The sequence below is a fragment of the Tamandua tetradactyla genome, chromosome 4 (genome assembly GCF_023851605.1).
Source record: "Tamandua tetradactyla isolate mTamTet1 chromosome 4, mTamTet1.pri, whole genome shotgun sequence".
NCBI classification, from domain to species: Eukaryota; Metazoa; Chordata; class Mammalia; order Pilosa; family Myrmecophagidae; genus Tamandua; species Tamandua tetradactyla.
Genome location: NC_135330.1, coordinates 200485970 through 200502037, shown reverse-complemented (window position 1 = coordinate 200502037; position 16068 = coordinate 200485970). Strand labels below are relative to the sequence as shown.

The following is a 16068-nucleotide window of genomic DNA, read 5'->3' as shown; positions in this document are numbered from 1 at the left end:
ACTCCGGGGCAGCTTTGCCCTCTTGACTTCACATTCCATGTGTGAGAGAACAGGCGTCCATTTTTACTGGTAATACTCCACCCTTAAAATAACAAGGCACAGTGTTCAAGTTACGCTCATGAGATAAGGTTAGGCCGTTGTCTTTCTTGGTTTTTCACAGAATAAGAAACCGGACATTTTGTTTTTAAAATGGTATTAATGGCCCTCTCCCAAACTGGGACTCCCCCAACCCCCTTTCCTCGTCTTTCTCCCCCCCCACATTCTCTTCCTGGAAGTGAGGGGACGGGGGGTTTGGGAGGCAGGAGGCCTGGCTGCGGCGGAGCCCGCCTGGTCCGGAGCAGGACATTGGCTCAGGGACCAGGGCCTGGCAGGGGCCACCGCTCAGGACATCTGCGTGTGCAGACCACAGGCCCCCCAAGCGTCGATGCCACCTCGACTGGCAAACCAGGGGCCCGGCCGCGACGGGGACTCCCTCACTGCCCGCCCCTCGCTTGGCACCTGGACAGCCTTTCCCCAAACCCTTCTCACGTGGCATCTTGGCCGTGAGACATGCGTTCCCCAGGAGCTGGCCAAAGGTGCCCCGCGGTTCATCCTCGGACACAGCTGTAGCTGTGCCGAAGATAGGAGGACTCATGGCCTCTCTGCCTTCCGGTGCCACTGCCGAGGGATACCGAGCTGATACCGAGGGAGGTTGCTGTCCAGCCAAAACGCGGTCACCTTCTCAGCATGGCAGAGGACACGCGTGGCCCAGGGGAGAGAGGCCACTGCCAACCCCAGCAAGTGCAGCCTCTGGAAGTCTGTCTTTTAATTATTTGAAAGATAAATAACTACTTTCAGCTTGTTTTTTTTTTAGTTATCTCATTTAAACTTTAAAAAGAGATAAGCTGACTTGCCATTTTCTCTTAGAGCAGTGGAGCCATCCCGAGGCCATGGCCGGCTGCTCAGCTGCCCCGACACAGGGACCTGCCTGGCTCATGGCCTGAGTCATTAGAAAAGGGAAGCATCCATTTCACCTGCTTCCCGCATCCTCTCCTGCGCCTTTCTCCAGGAAGTGCCCTGGGAACTCAGTGCCATCATGGTCCACAGAACCCTCGTGTGTCAGCTGCACTTAACTCCCCCCGTGGGCCTGGCGGTGGGCGCTGGGAGGCCTCAGGATGGTGCCACGATGGGCACCGACCGGCCACTCTGTCCTTCAGGGTGGGGACTTAAGCCAAGAAGCCGTCGGTGCTCCTGCCTGCCACTAGCAATGCTGTCTCCAGATGGTGCAGGCAGCCACGAGGCGCTGGCATCTCTTACCTGTCTCCTTGCAAAGAAATTAAAATTTCTTAAGAACCCGATCAGCTTTTATTATCTAACAGCTTTCTGGAATGTCAAAGGGAGCTTTGGCTGCAGTGTTAACTCCTTTAAAAGCTCTGTTATTTTAGGTCTGAAATACCTTTATACCATCTCCATAATAACGGATTGAAAACCGTCACGAAGTGACGGGTTTCCAAAGTCTTACTTCTTCAGACCATGGAATCACTGCTTTATGAAGCTCTCACACTCTCTGGTTACTTTAGTTTCTAGATTGTAGAGTCACAAGCAGCAGCCCAAATTATATTTGTAAATGTATGAATTTGATGATCTTAAGTGGGCTATGCCCAGTTCAATTCCAACGTTGCATGCCCTGCCAGCTGCGCACTAGTTGTGGCCTGTGGGTTCCCCGAAACTGCTGCATTGTCCCTGTTCCTTGAAGGTTAACTCTCTAAATGAGACTCTGTTCCGATGAGACTTTGATCAGTAGTGGATTTATGTCCTTTTTATTGAGTGTAGCTTCGCTCGTCATTTATTCTGATATTCTGAGCTCTTTCTTCTGTTCCGGAGCCTGAACAGTGAGTGGCTTTGTTTGTGTTCTCCCAGCTGAAGTTTAATGTTTCCTCTTTGAGAAGACAGCACAGGCTCAAGGATGACCTGCATTGAAGAAGGATCGTTTCGTGTCTTGCCTTCACCACGGACAGGCAAGCAGTGACCTGAGTCTCCATTGACTCATCGTGGACTCAAGTGTCTTCCCAGGAACGAGGCTCAGCTGAGTGGAGATGCAGGTGTCCTTCCCCGGCGGGCAGCCCCTGCTCACCGTCGGCTCGGTGGCCTCATCAGAGCTTCCAGAGAGGACGAGCCCTTCTGGAAGCCTCCTTGGTGTGTGAGCCCCGCCCTACCCAGAACCCTGTCCTGCCAGGGAGGAAACAGGAGAGGCCACTTCCCCAGGCCTTCTTAGGAGCCCTGATGCTTGGACCCAGGACAGTTTTCTTCAGCTCTGCACCTTCACGTAGAGCAGTTCTCCTAGACCTCCCAGGGTACTTATTAAAAACTAAGGTCCTGAGATGCCACCCTACATTTTCTTCTAAAATTTTTATAGTTCTGGCTTTTATATTTAGGTCTTCGATCCATTTTGAGTTGATTTCCATGTATGGTGTGAGGTAGGGGTCCACCTCCATTCTCCTATGTGCTGGTTTGAAGGGATGTAGGGACCCTAGAAAAGCCATGTGTTAATCTAAATCCCATTTCATAAAGGTAGAATAATCCCTATTCAATACTTCATGTTTGAAACTGTAATTAGATCATCTCCAAGGAGATGTGATTTAATCAAGAGTGGTTGTTAAGCTGGATTAGGTGACGACATGCCTCCACCCATTTGGGTGGGTTTTGAGAAGTTTCTGGAGCCCTATAAAAGAGGAAAAAATTTTGGAGGATGAAGGAGATTCAGAGAGAGCAGAGAAGAACGACATAGCCACGAGAAGTAGAGAGCCCACAAGCCAGTGACCTTTGGAGATGAAGAAGGAAACCATCTCCCAGGGAGCTTCATGAAACAGGAAGCCAGGAAAGAAAGCTAGCAGATGATGCCTTGCTTGCCATGTGCCCTTCCAGCCAAGAGAGAAACTGTAACTGTGTTTGCCATGTGCCTTGTCACTTGAGAGAGAAACCTTGAACTTCATCGGCTGTCTTGAACCAAGGTATCTTTCCCTGGATGCCTCTGATTGGACATTTCTCTAGAATTGTTGTAATTGGGACATTATCTCGGCCTTAGAACTATAAACTAGCAATTTATTAAATTCCTCTTTTAAAAGCCCTTCCGTTTCTGGTATATTGCATTCCAGCAGCTAGCAAACTAGAACATCCTGTAAATGGAGGTCCAGTTTTCCCAGCACTATTTGTTAAAGAGATATCCTTTCCCAGCTGAGTTGGCTTCATCCCCTTGCCAGAATCAGTTGGCCAAAAACATGAAGATTAATTTTTGAGCTCTCAAGCCAGTTCCAGTGCTCTACATACCTGTCTGTGCCAGGGAACGAGGGTTCTTCTTTTTCAAGGTAACTTTGGCTTTTTGGGCCCCTCACCCTTCCATATAAATTTGATGATTGGTTTTTCCATTTCTGCAAAGAAGGCTGTTGGTATTTTTGTAGAGATTGCATTGAATCTATAAATTACTTCAGTTATAATTGATATCTTTAACAACATTTAGTCTTACAACCCATGGACATGGAATGCCACAAAATGAAAAATAGATAAATGGACCTCATCACAATAAAAACCATTTGTGCATCAAAGGATTTTATTGTGAAAGTAAAACAACAGTCTTTAAAATGAAGAAAATATTTGTAAACCACATATTCAATAAGAATGTAATATCCAGAATATGTAAAGAAATCCTACAACTCAACTGAAAAAAAGACATACAACTTCAATTAAAAATGGGCAACAGATTTGAATGGACATTTCTCCAAAGAAGATATACAAATGGCAAAAAAAGAACAACATGAGAAGATGTTCAACTTCATTAGCCATTGGGGAAATGCAAATCAAGGCCACAATGCGATGCCATTTCACATCCACTAAAATGGTCACTATTTTTTTTTAATGTGAAATAACCAGTGCTATAGAGGATGTGGAGAAATAGGAGCACTCGTTCGTGGTTGGGGGGTGGTAAGATGGTGCAGCTGCTGTGGGAGACAGTGGTTCCTCAGAAGGTTAAGTATAGAACTTTCAGAGCCCCACAGCCGTCCTTCTCAAGCTCTGCGTGAACACGCAGCACCAGGGGTGCTGGTGGGGTGAAGACCTGCTTTGGCAGGGCCCGGGGAGAGGCTGTGGTGCAGCCCTGACAGGTCCTGGTGGGCTGGGGCTGCTGCCCCTGGGCACCTGCAGAGGGCTAGAGCGCTTTCTCAGTGGCCCAAGCAGCGCACGGCAGAGCAGCCACTCTGCAGCCGAGGGAGAAGAGGGAGTCGTAGCACCTGTGCCCCGCTCTCTCACCCAGGGAACCCGACAATTCCAACCCAAGCCTCACCCCAGGGAATGATCCACGCAGAGCTCACACCTGTCACCCTGCGTGATGCCCAGAACTCCAGGGAGATCCCCCCACCCCGCATCTCTTGACTCCATGCTGGACACCTGGGATCCAGGGCCACTGGCCCTTAGAGGTCCACTCGTCCTTGTCCCCGTGTGAGAAGGGACAGTGTCAGGGCAAGGCGCCTCAGCCAAGGAGAGATTTAATTTAACTGAGTTTAACTATATTTATGTTCACATTTCTATCCTATTATGTTGTGGTTGTTTCTTTTGTTTTCTGTAGGAGAGATTCTGATGCATTTTCTGGCTTTCAATTGTGGGGTAGTTTCTTCTTTCTTGTCTCTCAGATGCTTCTTGTCTTGTTGTTGACGAAAACCAGGTGGTCGTGATTTGTCAATAAATGTGATCTCTGCTTATTCCTCCAAAGTCTGTTTTGGGCTTGGTTTCAGGATGGTGTTTTGTTGTTTTTTCAGATTTGAGTTGGGAACAAATCTGAATCAGGACAGGTATCTGTTACCTTTTCAAGACTTATCTGTCTTGCTTATTTATGTCCTCGTGCTTTTGGTTTAGTCCTGCTCTGCAAATGCCACATTGCACAATTGCTTCAACCCCATAATCTCTCAGTTCCCTTCAGTACTTGTCTTATGCACACACCAGAGAATGGCAAGAGCCCTGCTGGCCCATGAGCTCACCTACATACCCCTCCAAGCCAGTGCTGTGACTTAGTGGGGCTGGGGAAGCAGTGAGATTGCATTTGTGAAGAGCTGGGCTGGCTACTCTTTCTCCTGCAGGCCTGGGTGGAAGCTGGGGCTCTCCTAGCATTGGCACATGGAGCTGGCACACCAGGCAGGGCCCCCCTCGGAGTCAGCAGTGTACCCCACAAAGAGCATGTGAGCCGGCATCGCCTTCTTCACTCACCACCCTGTCCAATCCGCCGCCAAGACTTGTGGACTTTCTTCCCCACAACATACACCAAATCCTTCTCCTTTTCATCTCCTTTACCACCCCCTCATCCAAGCTGCCAACCTTTCTCACCTGGACGGTCCAGTGGTTGCCACTTCTACTTTAGCCTGAAACCTTGCTCCACACAGCAGCTAGCGAGGTCTTTAAAACCATGAATCAGATGACACCAGTACCCTTGCTTCCACCCCACAGCAGCACACGCCGCTCTCAGAGTAGCCCCCAACTCCCATTCGGTCTGCCCTCCTGCCTGGCTCTGACCAAGCCACCTTCCCTGCTGTCTGGCCTGCCCACAGCTGGCCCCAGTGCCGTGCCCCCCAGGAGATCTTCTCCAACCGCCAGGACGAAGAAGCCGCTCACTGCCACACCCCCCTTTCCGTCCTCCGCACGGCGCCCATGAGCTCTCCCTCTCTTGTTTACCCGTCCCCACCAGTGCAGAGCTCCATGAGGGCATGTCCTCCATCTGCTGAGTGACTCTGTATCCCCAGCATGAGACAGCTGGGACTTGGCAAATATTTGCAGAAAGGATGAATTTCAACTGAGATAGGAAGTATGAGCAAAAGTTAAGCAGAATTAGTGGGGAGAGACTGTTCTCATGCCCAGAGGCAGGAAGATACTTGGGACACTTAAGAAACTGGAATAGTGTGGCTGAAAGAAAGAAGAGAGTGGGGCTGAGGGGAAGTTTCCTTACAGGCCATGTTCCCAAAGGGCGACGGGGCTGCAGAGAGACCTTAAGCAGGGGGTCATGGCAGAGTTCCCGGAGACACCGTGGAGGATTGTTAGTTCCACCCTCCAAGAAAGATTAGCCTGTAAGTTGTGCCACCTGTTTTGTGGTAGATGGAATCACAGCCATTCAAATATGTCACGTCCATGTCCCTGGAACACGTAATGACCCCATACTCTGAAAAGGGGTCCTTGCAGATTCAGGTAAATCATTAGATAAAGCTTTTAGACGAGGGGACTGCCACATGGGTGGACCTAAACACCATCACATGCCTCCTTGGAGCAGCAGCAAGGAGCCTGGGAGCCTAGGCAGGGAGCATCTCCTCCCGGGAGCGGGGCGGGGAGTAGGAGCACCTTTTCCCAGGAGGCGGGAGGGGCGGGAGCACCTCCTCCCGGGAGCGCGAAGTGCAGGTGTGCTGGTGCCTGGAGTTTGGGCTCCGACTCCTGGGGCCCTGTGAGAGCAGAGTCCAGCTGCTGCAGCCACCCCCTGCGTGGTGAGTCCTTCCAGCCACCACAGGAACCGATGCACATGGCCTGGGAGAGCAGAGTTTGGGGTGCCGGCGCCGCCACGCCCAACGCCCCCCCCCCAGCCGCGTGGAGCGCGTTCACCTCCCACCCCTCCTCTGCAGCCCTCACCTGGTGCTCAGCCGAAGCGGGGGTGATGCGGCGTGGGAGGGAAGCGGGTGCTCGCGGGTCCTGCGCGGGCCGCGGTGGTTGAGGGGAAACGTGGCGCCCACGGTGCTGGGCACCCAGTGGCTGCGAGGGGAAGGAGCCTGCGGTGGCCAAGGGGTGGTCCACCCCGGGCGCCTGCCAGGAAGGGCTCGTGGTCTCCGCCTCCGCCCAGGAGCAGCCGGGACTGCGTTTGGTGCTTTTTCTTTATCAGAGAACCTGTGCGGTTAATTGCAGTCCTGCCTAGGTCAGAGGGTTCCCACACCCCACCCTGCTGCCAACACCCGGCACCGTGTGAGGCATTTGTTCCGATTCATGAAAGCAGTTTTATAATTGTGCTATTAACTGTGGCCGGTGGTTTGACTTGGGGTTCACTGTGTCCAGTCGTTCCATGGATTTTTTTTTAAATTACCATTTATAGCATTTCCCCTTATAATGACGTTCAGATGTGTATACATCTCAGTGCTGCTCATTGCACTCGTGATGTCGTGCTGCCTTCGCCATCCATCCCCAAAACATTTCCATCGTTCCAGGCAGGAGCCCTGCACATTTTAAGCCTTAATTTCCCTGTCCCCACCCCGTCCCCTGGTCACCTGTATTCTAGATTCTGACTCTACAAGTTTGATTCGCTGGTTTTTGATGACTAGAAATTGAAAGCCAACCAAGGGGGCTTCTCAGCTTTATTATCTGCTTCCCATTCAAAAAGGTAGGAACTGTTGGCGATGCTACAACAGCCAGCGGAGAAGCAGCAGATCTTACCAGAGTAGCAGGGGACAATCCCAGGAAAAGCGGGGCCCTCTCAGACGATTTCTAAAGCTGATGAGTTGGGGCTGCTAGGGAGAAAACAAAGCTCCCCCAGGGCACTTACATTTCAGATTGAGAAAGACAAGACCCTGACTTCAAAGCCGAAGGACACATGGTTGTGTTGTGAGACAGCGCTGCCAGGTAGATGAATAGGGGAGCAAATTCCACGTCCCATTAGGTAAGAACAAAAATCCCCTCTGCAGGTGCTTGCAATCAGCTGAGGAGGCTTGGATAGCGCTATTTTGGGGTTGGCTCCAGAAGCTCATCACAGGGACCAAGTGGGACTTGGGAGGAGAGGACTTGACTCAGGGCAACTGATGAGGAGCCCGCGGCCAGCCCCGCCGCCCCAGGCCTAGCCCAGCCAAGTACGAAGGCCTCTTCCTCCACCCGCCTCCACAAACATTTCAAGACCCCATGTTCCCATGGTCCCAGAGAGGCTAAAGCCATTGAGGTTGACCCAGTTGTAACAGACCAAGGCGACCCCAACATTGCTGATGGCATTTCCTCCACTGCAGAAGGGACATTAGAGCTCGAAACCAGAGGTCATCATGGCCAACAGAGAGAACAGGTGAAAACCCAGGCAGGTTGAGGCTTATGGCTTCATGGACATCGTCAGGCAGGAGGAACTCAAGAAGGGGCCCTTAGGAAAGCACAGCCTGGTGAAGAGTTTCCACCGTGGCTATCAGCCGGGAGCTGTGTGCCCACATGGGCATTAGGCAGTGTGTGGAGGCAGTTTTGCTGGCCACTGGCTGAGAGATGCTGTTGGCAGCCCGTGAGTAGAGGCCAGGGATGCGGCTCGACAGTCTGCATGCCCAGGTCAGTGCCCTCAACAAGAAATCACCAACCCCGGAAGTCAATGGTGTTGAGGCTGAGACACCCTGAGACAGAGGAGCTGACACACTCATGTACAGAAAAGGAAGATGCTGTGAACAGGAAGACCCAAGGGTGCACATTTGAAGAGCATCTATAAGCTGCATAATTCTTGCACAATTCTATTTAGTTTATTTCATATCTTAAATCTTATAAGTACGTTGAACCTGATGTTTAGTTATGCATCTCTGTAGGTGCCAGACCTCATATGCAAAACATCTAAGAACCTCTTCATTCCTGGTTGTCAGAGAATTAAATTGCCGGGATGATGCTAAACTCACGCTGGCTGTCCCTGGAGACCCACTCCCTGGCATCATGCTTCTCCGTTTTCACACTTTTGTACTTTATATTCCAAGCGATCAAATGCATTTTCTGAACCAATAATAACAATGATATAGCAGTCAGTTCTTGCCTCATTCTCCCATCTTATTTAAGGGTATGAAGTGTGTTTGCATTATTTTCAGATTTGCTTTGTGTATAATCGTATAATAGTCAACGGTTTTGAGGCATTTTTCTAACTGCTCTTTGTATATTTATGTTCTTTAACCCTCACGGCGGCCTCGGGTGTCGATACCTTAGCCCCATTTTCCTCTGAGTAGCCTGAGTAGCAGCCAGATGATTTGCTCAGCATCATACAGGGGTCTGAGGCTGTGCTTCGTGTCCAGGCAGACCACCGCGTCTGCATGTGCCACGATGACCCCTTCCCATTGTGTGTGAGGTGATGGCTGCCCAGCACAGCGCTTGGACGGGTGAGTGGGTGGGTGTGGAATTAATTAGGGAAACTGCTCGGAAGAGGACATGCTCAGGAAATCGGTGCTGTAAAGTGGTGAAACTCCAAGACTTTGAAATAGGATGGAGCTGGGCGCAGACCCAACCTGCGGCGATTACTTGCTCTGAGACTTAGTAAAAGTGACAAACCTCTCTAAGGCTCATCCCTTCAGAGTCCTAATTCAAGAGCTGTTAAGGAAGTTAGAGAATATAAAAAGAATTTACCTCAGTAAGAAGTGTGAGCTGGGGTGACAGAATAATAGGAGAGGAGACCTTTAGAGATGGTAAAGAATAATAAGAAAGGATTTGTTTGAAGAGTTTATTTGTTTGATTGGTTGAATGATTGGTTTGTTAGATGGTTGGGTGGATGGATGGATGGACAGCTCGTTGGTTGGTTGGTTTTTGATGAAAGTAAGAGTTCACCAGGGAAGTAAAGTAACAGTGCTTTTGGAACATTGTCAGGGAGCTGTGAGTAGGATAAGTCGAGCAATTGGACAATCAAGAAAGCCATGTTCGTAATACAGGTTTATTAGTTTCTTATGCCTGCTGCAACAAATTACCGCAAAGTTATCTTAAAACAGCATGCATTTATTCTCTTACAATTCTGGAGGTCAGAGGTCCAAAATCTATTCACTTGTAGAAAATCAAGGTGTCGGCAGGGCTGCAGTCCCCCCAGACGCCCTAGGGGAGGAGCTGTTCCTCGGCTCTTCCTTGCATTCCTTGGCTTGTGGCCCCGCCTTCATCGTCAAGGCCTGAGGTGTGATGCCTCACGTGGGAGGCCTCATTGCCATCTGCTGCATCACATCTTCCTCTGCCTCTCCTCTACAGCGGCATTTGGGACCCAGTTTAGGGCCCACTCAGAGAATCAGGGTCACTCCCCCGCTCGATTCTTAACACATCTCAAATCCTAATTTAAGGTAACAGTGACAGATTTCAGGAGTTAGGACCTAGGTTAGACCATCCTGTCATAGACTTCGGGCTGGTCTGGGGTAGTGGCTACAGAGACAGGATGCACAGCTGAGTCTAAACATATTGCAGAGAAAGAGTCCACAGAACTAACATTGATGCAAGATGGAAGTAAAGGAAAATTAAAAGATGACCCTTAGAATCTTGAGACCGATTCATGGATAAGAGCTCTTTGGGGAGGGGGGGAAACATGAATTTGGTTTATGTTTTGAATAATGTAGGAAGGTAGAGTGAGAAGCATCTAGAATGTCATGCCTGGCCATCAGTCCCAACTGGCACGGAGCCTCCAGCACTAGATGGCAGCGGCCGTGGGGGAGGAGAGGAGTGACGCCAGCATCAAGAGGCCAAGGTCTGGCAGAACGAGCCATGCAGTGTCCCTGCTGTTAGGTTCCCAGGGCTGCTGTGGCCCAAAGGTCCCCAACAAAACGTGTCCCACGAGGCACCCAGGGCCAAGCTGCTGGCACGCCCGGCTCCCTCTGTGCTCTGACGGGGAGCCCCTTCCCTGCTCCTCCTGGCTTCTGGTGGTGGCCACCGTCCTTGGTGTCCCTGAGATGAGCCGCTCCACTTCGGGTCTCACACGGCCGCCTCCCGGCTCCCTCTGGCTGCCCCTGTAAGGGCCCCAGCCCTATTGGATCAAAGCCCATCCTGACACTGTTTGGCCTCATCTTAACTAACTGCATTTTCAAAAGCCCTATTTCCTAATAAGGTTGCCTTATGGGGCCGCGGGTTAAACTTGAACCTGCTTGCCAGGGGCCCCGAGACGATGGCTGCACTTGGGGAGCCCCTGGAGCACAGCACTGTCCCCCACGGGAGAGTGAGGATTGGGGACGAGAGCACTCAGGCGGCCGGTGGAGACGGACGGGCCCAGGTGGGCAGCTCCCTGGAGCTGAGCCCCCCAGTCACCCTGGACCCCGACGCCTCTCCTGGGTGGAAGAATGAACGTTCTCGCTGTGCGTTAGCACAAGGAAGCCCTGTGGGCTGCGGAGGTCACGTGGTGACACCAGTGTCCCCAGGGGAGCTGCCTGCTGGTTGCCCGGAGGCAGCACAGGAGCCCGCCCTGTGCCTGCTGCGGGCTTGGATTTTGGCGGCCAGTCTGGGTCCTGGGCTGTGTTTTCTAAAATCTGTTTCCCACTGAAGCTGCTCCAGCTGAGGCCTCTTCCTCCAGCTTACTGTGCTAAATACCTTCTTTCTTAAAAGCTGTTTCCTAGCGTTTTTCCTCCTTGGTGGCTTTTACCCCTGACATGCCACGGATGGGGCTGGGGGAGCAGCACTCCTCCCAGAGCCCACAGCAGTGGCTGCGGGGCTGACTGCAGTGTGGGGTCCACACCGACCTCAGGCAGCATGGAAAGCAGGTGATGGCCTCGGGGCTTTGTGGGCGGACACCGAGGCGAATCCTGCATGAAACTTCCCTTTCGATTTTCCTGCCAGGCTGCGGGAAGTATGGAGCGGGAGAAAACTTCAGCTGTCAGTTGTACAGGAAGGCCCTGTTTGCTCAGCCACGTTGGCAAGCTGGAGACTAACCAGGATGCGGTGAGCTTGGGAAGCCATGGACATGAGGTGGTGACCTCCCGGCTGCTGCAGAGGCTGCGGGTGGCTGGGCAGCCACTTGACGAGGCAGGAGGAAAGGGCGTGCACGGGCGGTGGACAGGGCGCCAATGGCTGGCCATCACCTTGACAAGTAGGCTCGGGTTCCCTCCAGCTCAGCGAGTACAAACATGTAAGGGTGACCTAAAAGAAGTCCTGCTGGTCAAACACAGAACTCCCAGATGTTTCTGCTACTAAGTACCTTCCCCATAGTACTGAAAGGTGGAAGCCGCCCAGGACGGAAAGTGGTCCACACTTGGCCATGAGAAGGAAGGAGCATCTGGACCTGCCACGACGTGGGTGGACCTTGAAGACCTGATGCTGTGTGTGGTCAGCCAGCCACCGAAGGGCAGACGCTGTCGGACCCCCGGGTGAGCGTCTAGACTAGGCCGCTCTGCAGTGGTGGGCGGTCACTGGAGGCCCAGGCTGACCTGAGGCTTCTGTTTGGGCTGAGGGAGGCTTGGACAGCGCACGGTGTGATGGCAGCACGCGGCTGTGAGCGTAACTCATGCCTCTGACGCACACATAGGAGTGGTAAAGGGGGGACCTTTATGTCACATACTGTTACCACAATGAGAAAACTAGAGAAAATAAAGTCAAAGGAGTCTAGCTGATAGAGAGTTAAAGAGCCAGAATTGCCAGTTCTCTGTTTGGGTCATTAAGCTTGTGCTATTTTTGTAAAATACCCGTAGAACTGAGCGTGCTTCCTTTGCCTATGGCAGCAGAGGGGCATGTTCTTCCACTCTGACGCTCAGTGCCTTTGCCAAGTGGTGGCCTTTGCAGTCAGGATAAGGCGGAGAGTATGAAGCTGCTGCTGATGGATTCTTCTAGACGAAGCTGCCCAGAGCAGCTGGGCCTCCCTGGGCTGCGCTGAGAGGCCTCTGCCTGCGTGCATTTTTATCCTGCTGCACGTGAGGAGCTGGGGAGACCACACAGCCCGTGTCTGTGTGCCCGCAGCCTGTGACCAGGGCTGGACATCAGCCCCAAGGGCCCGGCGGCCCCAGAGGACACGGTGTCCCTGCAGGGCGGCCTCCCACGAGCCCTGTCATCGCGTCTCCAGCACCTCCTGCTGACGCTTGGGGCCCCCACCCTTGCCCCTAGGAGAGGGTCTGCTGAAGGTTCTCGGCCGCCAGGAACAGGGCCGAGGACGCTGTCCTTTCTCCAGGCTCCTTCCCCTCGCAGCACCCCATGTCTGGAGCTGGGGCTTGCGCAAGGGGAGATTATTTTGCATCTGCAAAATCTCCATTTCCTGTACTTCGGGGATGCCACCAGCCTCAGGGCCAAGAGACAGGACGGCCCCCCGGGGGACCACAGCAGCGGGACGTGGCCCCATGGTGATGGCCAGCACCGGGTGCCCAAGTGTCGGCATGAGCAGAGGTCACCCGGGGACAGTGCTGGGGCAGGGAGGACGATGGCTGGCTTTCGTCCTTCCACAGCTGAGTGTCCCCTCTGTGAACAAAGTTCTTTCTGCTCCACTGGTCATTTAGCTCATGTGGTGCTCATAAGGTTTCTAAATTGTGGTTTTAAGCTAAAAAAGATTTTGGCTTTCTCTCTAAAGTAATTAAGCATTTGTTCTTCTTCATGACATTTTTCTACATTATAAAGTACAATTCCCACTTAGTTAAAATACTTAAAATCAAAACTTCAATGGGAAAGAGGCTTGGAGCTGTAATTTTCTTCACTTGGATTTTTTTGACCGTAGAAAGCAGTAGCTATTATGCATGTTTTTGTTTCTGTTTAAGTTCAGGCCAAGCCTTTTAGAATTGTCTTAATAATCAATGTGACTTGGGAAGCTTTGCTCTTTTCCTGGGAGCAAATGGAACGAGATCCGTGCTGTGCAGACTCCGGGGGCGACCCCGAGCTCCTCTTCAGACTAGTGACAGGAGACTTCCTTTTCCTTTCCCCTGGCACGGTGGACATTCTCATGGAATCGGAGCCTCCGCGTTGTGAATGTTTAATTGAATGCTGACGTGAGAACTAGTTGTTTACCGTCCTTTGCGCTGGTCACCACCAGCCCGACTTGCCTGCTGCTGACGTGGGCGCACAGGGAAGCTTCCGGAAGCACGTGCTTGGAGCTCCGCATCAGGCCGGGGCGTCGGGGGGCCTCGGCTCTGGAGCCTCATGTGTACGAGAGGGTGGACCGGTCCAGCGAGTCCGCACAGGAGTCGAGGGCGTGTCTACTGGGCAGCGAGGACATGTTTCTAACGAGCCAGGTATTAGTGTCCAGTGAGTGGGGAGGAAAACTCACAAACGAATAGTGATGAGCTATTTGTAATAGGGTGCAAGCTAGGTTTGAGGACGCGAGGGAAGCGCTTCCAGCAAAGCATCTTCTGATGTTTCCGGCACCGCGGCCATCCAGGCTCGCACGCGCCCGCTTGCTACACTCGTCTGCCGCCTTGGCCCTGCCAGCTGGACGTGGCACGTTGGCCGCTGTTGTTTGAAAATTACGTGGCGTCTCCATGGGGGTGGCCTGGGCGAGAAGCCCAGCACCCGGCCCGCTTTCACATTCTGACTCATCCAAACTAATAATACTGAAGAGCGATTCGTTCATAAACCTCACTTCCCCAGCATGGGGTCCGCGGCCTGGTCGCCACTCCACGCGTGCAGCGCCCTGTGCCCGCCACCCTGGGGCCTCTGCTGGGCACCCAGGGGGTCCTGGCGAACGTGGGACCAGAGGTGCCTGGGGCTCAGCAGAAGACGGCACCCGCGGGACCCCTGGCAGCACCCTGAAGCCGCGCTCCAGACCCCCGCACCCAGGCGCCTCAGGGCCACGCCGCCCCCAGGGTCCCCACACCCCCACGTGGCCCTCAGGTCAGGGCGCCCCAGGCCACTCTGCCCCCACGCCGCCCCCAGGGTCCTTGTGCCCCCACGTGGCCCTCAGGTCAGGGTGCCCCAGGCCACTCTGCCCCCACGCCGCCCCCAGGGTCCTCGTGCCCCCATGTGGCCCTCAGGTCAGGGTGCCCCAGGCCACTCTGCCCCCACGCCGTCCCCAGGGTCCTCGTGCCCCCACGTGGCCCTCAGGTCAGGGTGCCCCAGGCCACTCCACCCCCACGCGGCCCCCAGGGTCCTCGTGCCCCCAGGCCACCCCCACGTGGCCCTTAGGTCTCGGCTTCTCCCGTATGGCAGCGTTTCCCAGTGCAGTTTGGGTGAATTTTTTTTTAAGAAATTCAAGTCTCCAGTGGAGCCCCCCTGCCCCCAGGGGAGTGGGGAGCCAGGGCCAGCCGAGGTGCAGCGCCCAGCACAGCAGCCTGTCCCCTGCCGCGCTCCACCGTGGGCGCTGCTCCCGCTGCTGCCCGCCCGAGGCTGTGACAGTGACATTTCATAGACTCTCATGTTCATGTTTGACGAAACCACATGAGCTGCTTTGTTGGTTTGGATGTTAGAAAAAACAGGAAAAGGGTAAAGTAGAGAAAGTGTGTAAGACATTCAGGATATGGAATGGGGAGAATCACGTTTTGAGCCTTGAAAACTAGAAATTGCATTGGATGGGGAAGAAAAACTTCAAAGTTAAATTCAGGCATCAGAATCGGGTTGGGAATCATGACTTTTTAATTGAAGTATAAAATGATAAAACAAAAAAAAGTCCTAATGGAAAAGTTAATAGATTAGACAGTAAGTAATTTTAAACTATGGTACCTAAAAAGAATGCCACATTTAAAAGACTAACATGTCTAAATAACTACTTAAAAAAGATAAATATAACATGATAGGCAAAGGGACAAATCCTTAATTTATAATTCTAAAAAGGACTTCCCAACCAGAAATGGGCAAAGGGCATGAATTGGTAATTACAATAGAAGAAGTCTAAATGGCGAATAAGCATATGAAAAAAACCCCTGCTTCATTGGCAGTCAAACCAGGTCAGATTAAAAGCAATGGATTTATAGGTTTGATTAGAAATTAGCAATGTTGTTTTTCTAAGACAATCCCTACAATTGCGGGGGCTCAGGCAGGGGCCTGTCTCACCGTTTGGTGAACGCATAATTGGGTTCAGCCTTTTTGGAGGGCAATTTGTTAGAAGCTTTCAAGAGCCCTTTCCTTTTGACTCTCCCGTCCCATTTTATCCGCAAAGTTTTGAGCAGCTGAAATGAGCCCAGGGTTTGTAGTTGGTAGAAACTCAGTTCTGAGTGCCAAGGACTACATTTATCCCAAGGAAAATATCAGATAACTGCACACTGTTTGCAAGCATGTTATTGAATAATTCAGTGTGACAGTGAAATACTGAAGTTAACTGCTGCCATAGGGACTTGGTTAAGGAAATTATGGAATGTCCATCAGGGAAAACACTCGACAGCTAACCCGAAAATGACTCAGGGAAAATGTGTACACTGGAGTGTGTTGTGAAAAAGTCCAGTAACAGATCAAGATGTACAGACTATTCCTGATTTTATTTAAACATGAAAATGAGTA

At 52.1% G+C, this 16068-nt stretch overlaps 1 protein-coding gene across 2 annotated transcripts in view; it reads left to right on the top strand.

Annotated features, from left to right (window-relative positions):
- The window catches only part of DCLK1 (doublecortin like kinase 1), a 287967-nt gene that overhangs the window by 188972 nt on the left and 82927 nt on the right, over window positions 1–16068 (top strand). The gene's annotated exons all lie outside the window — the stretch shown is intronic.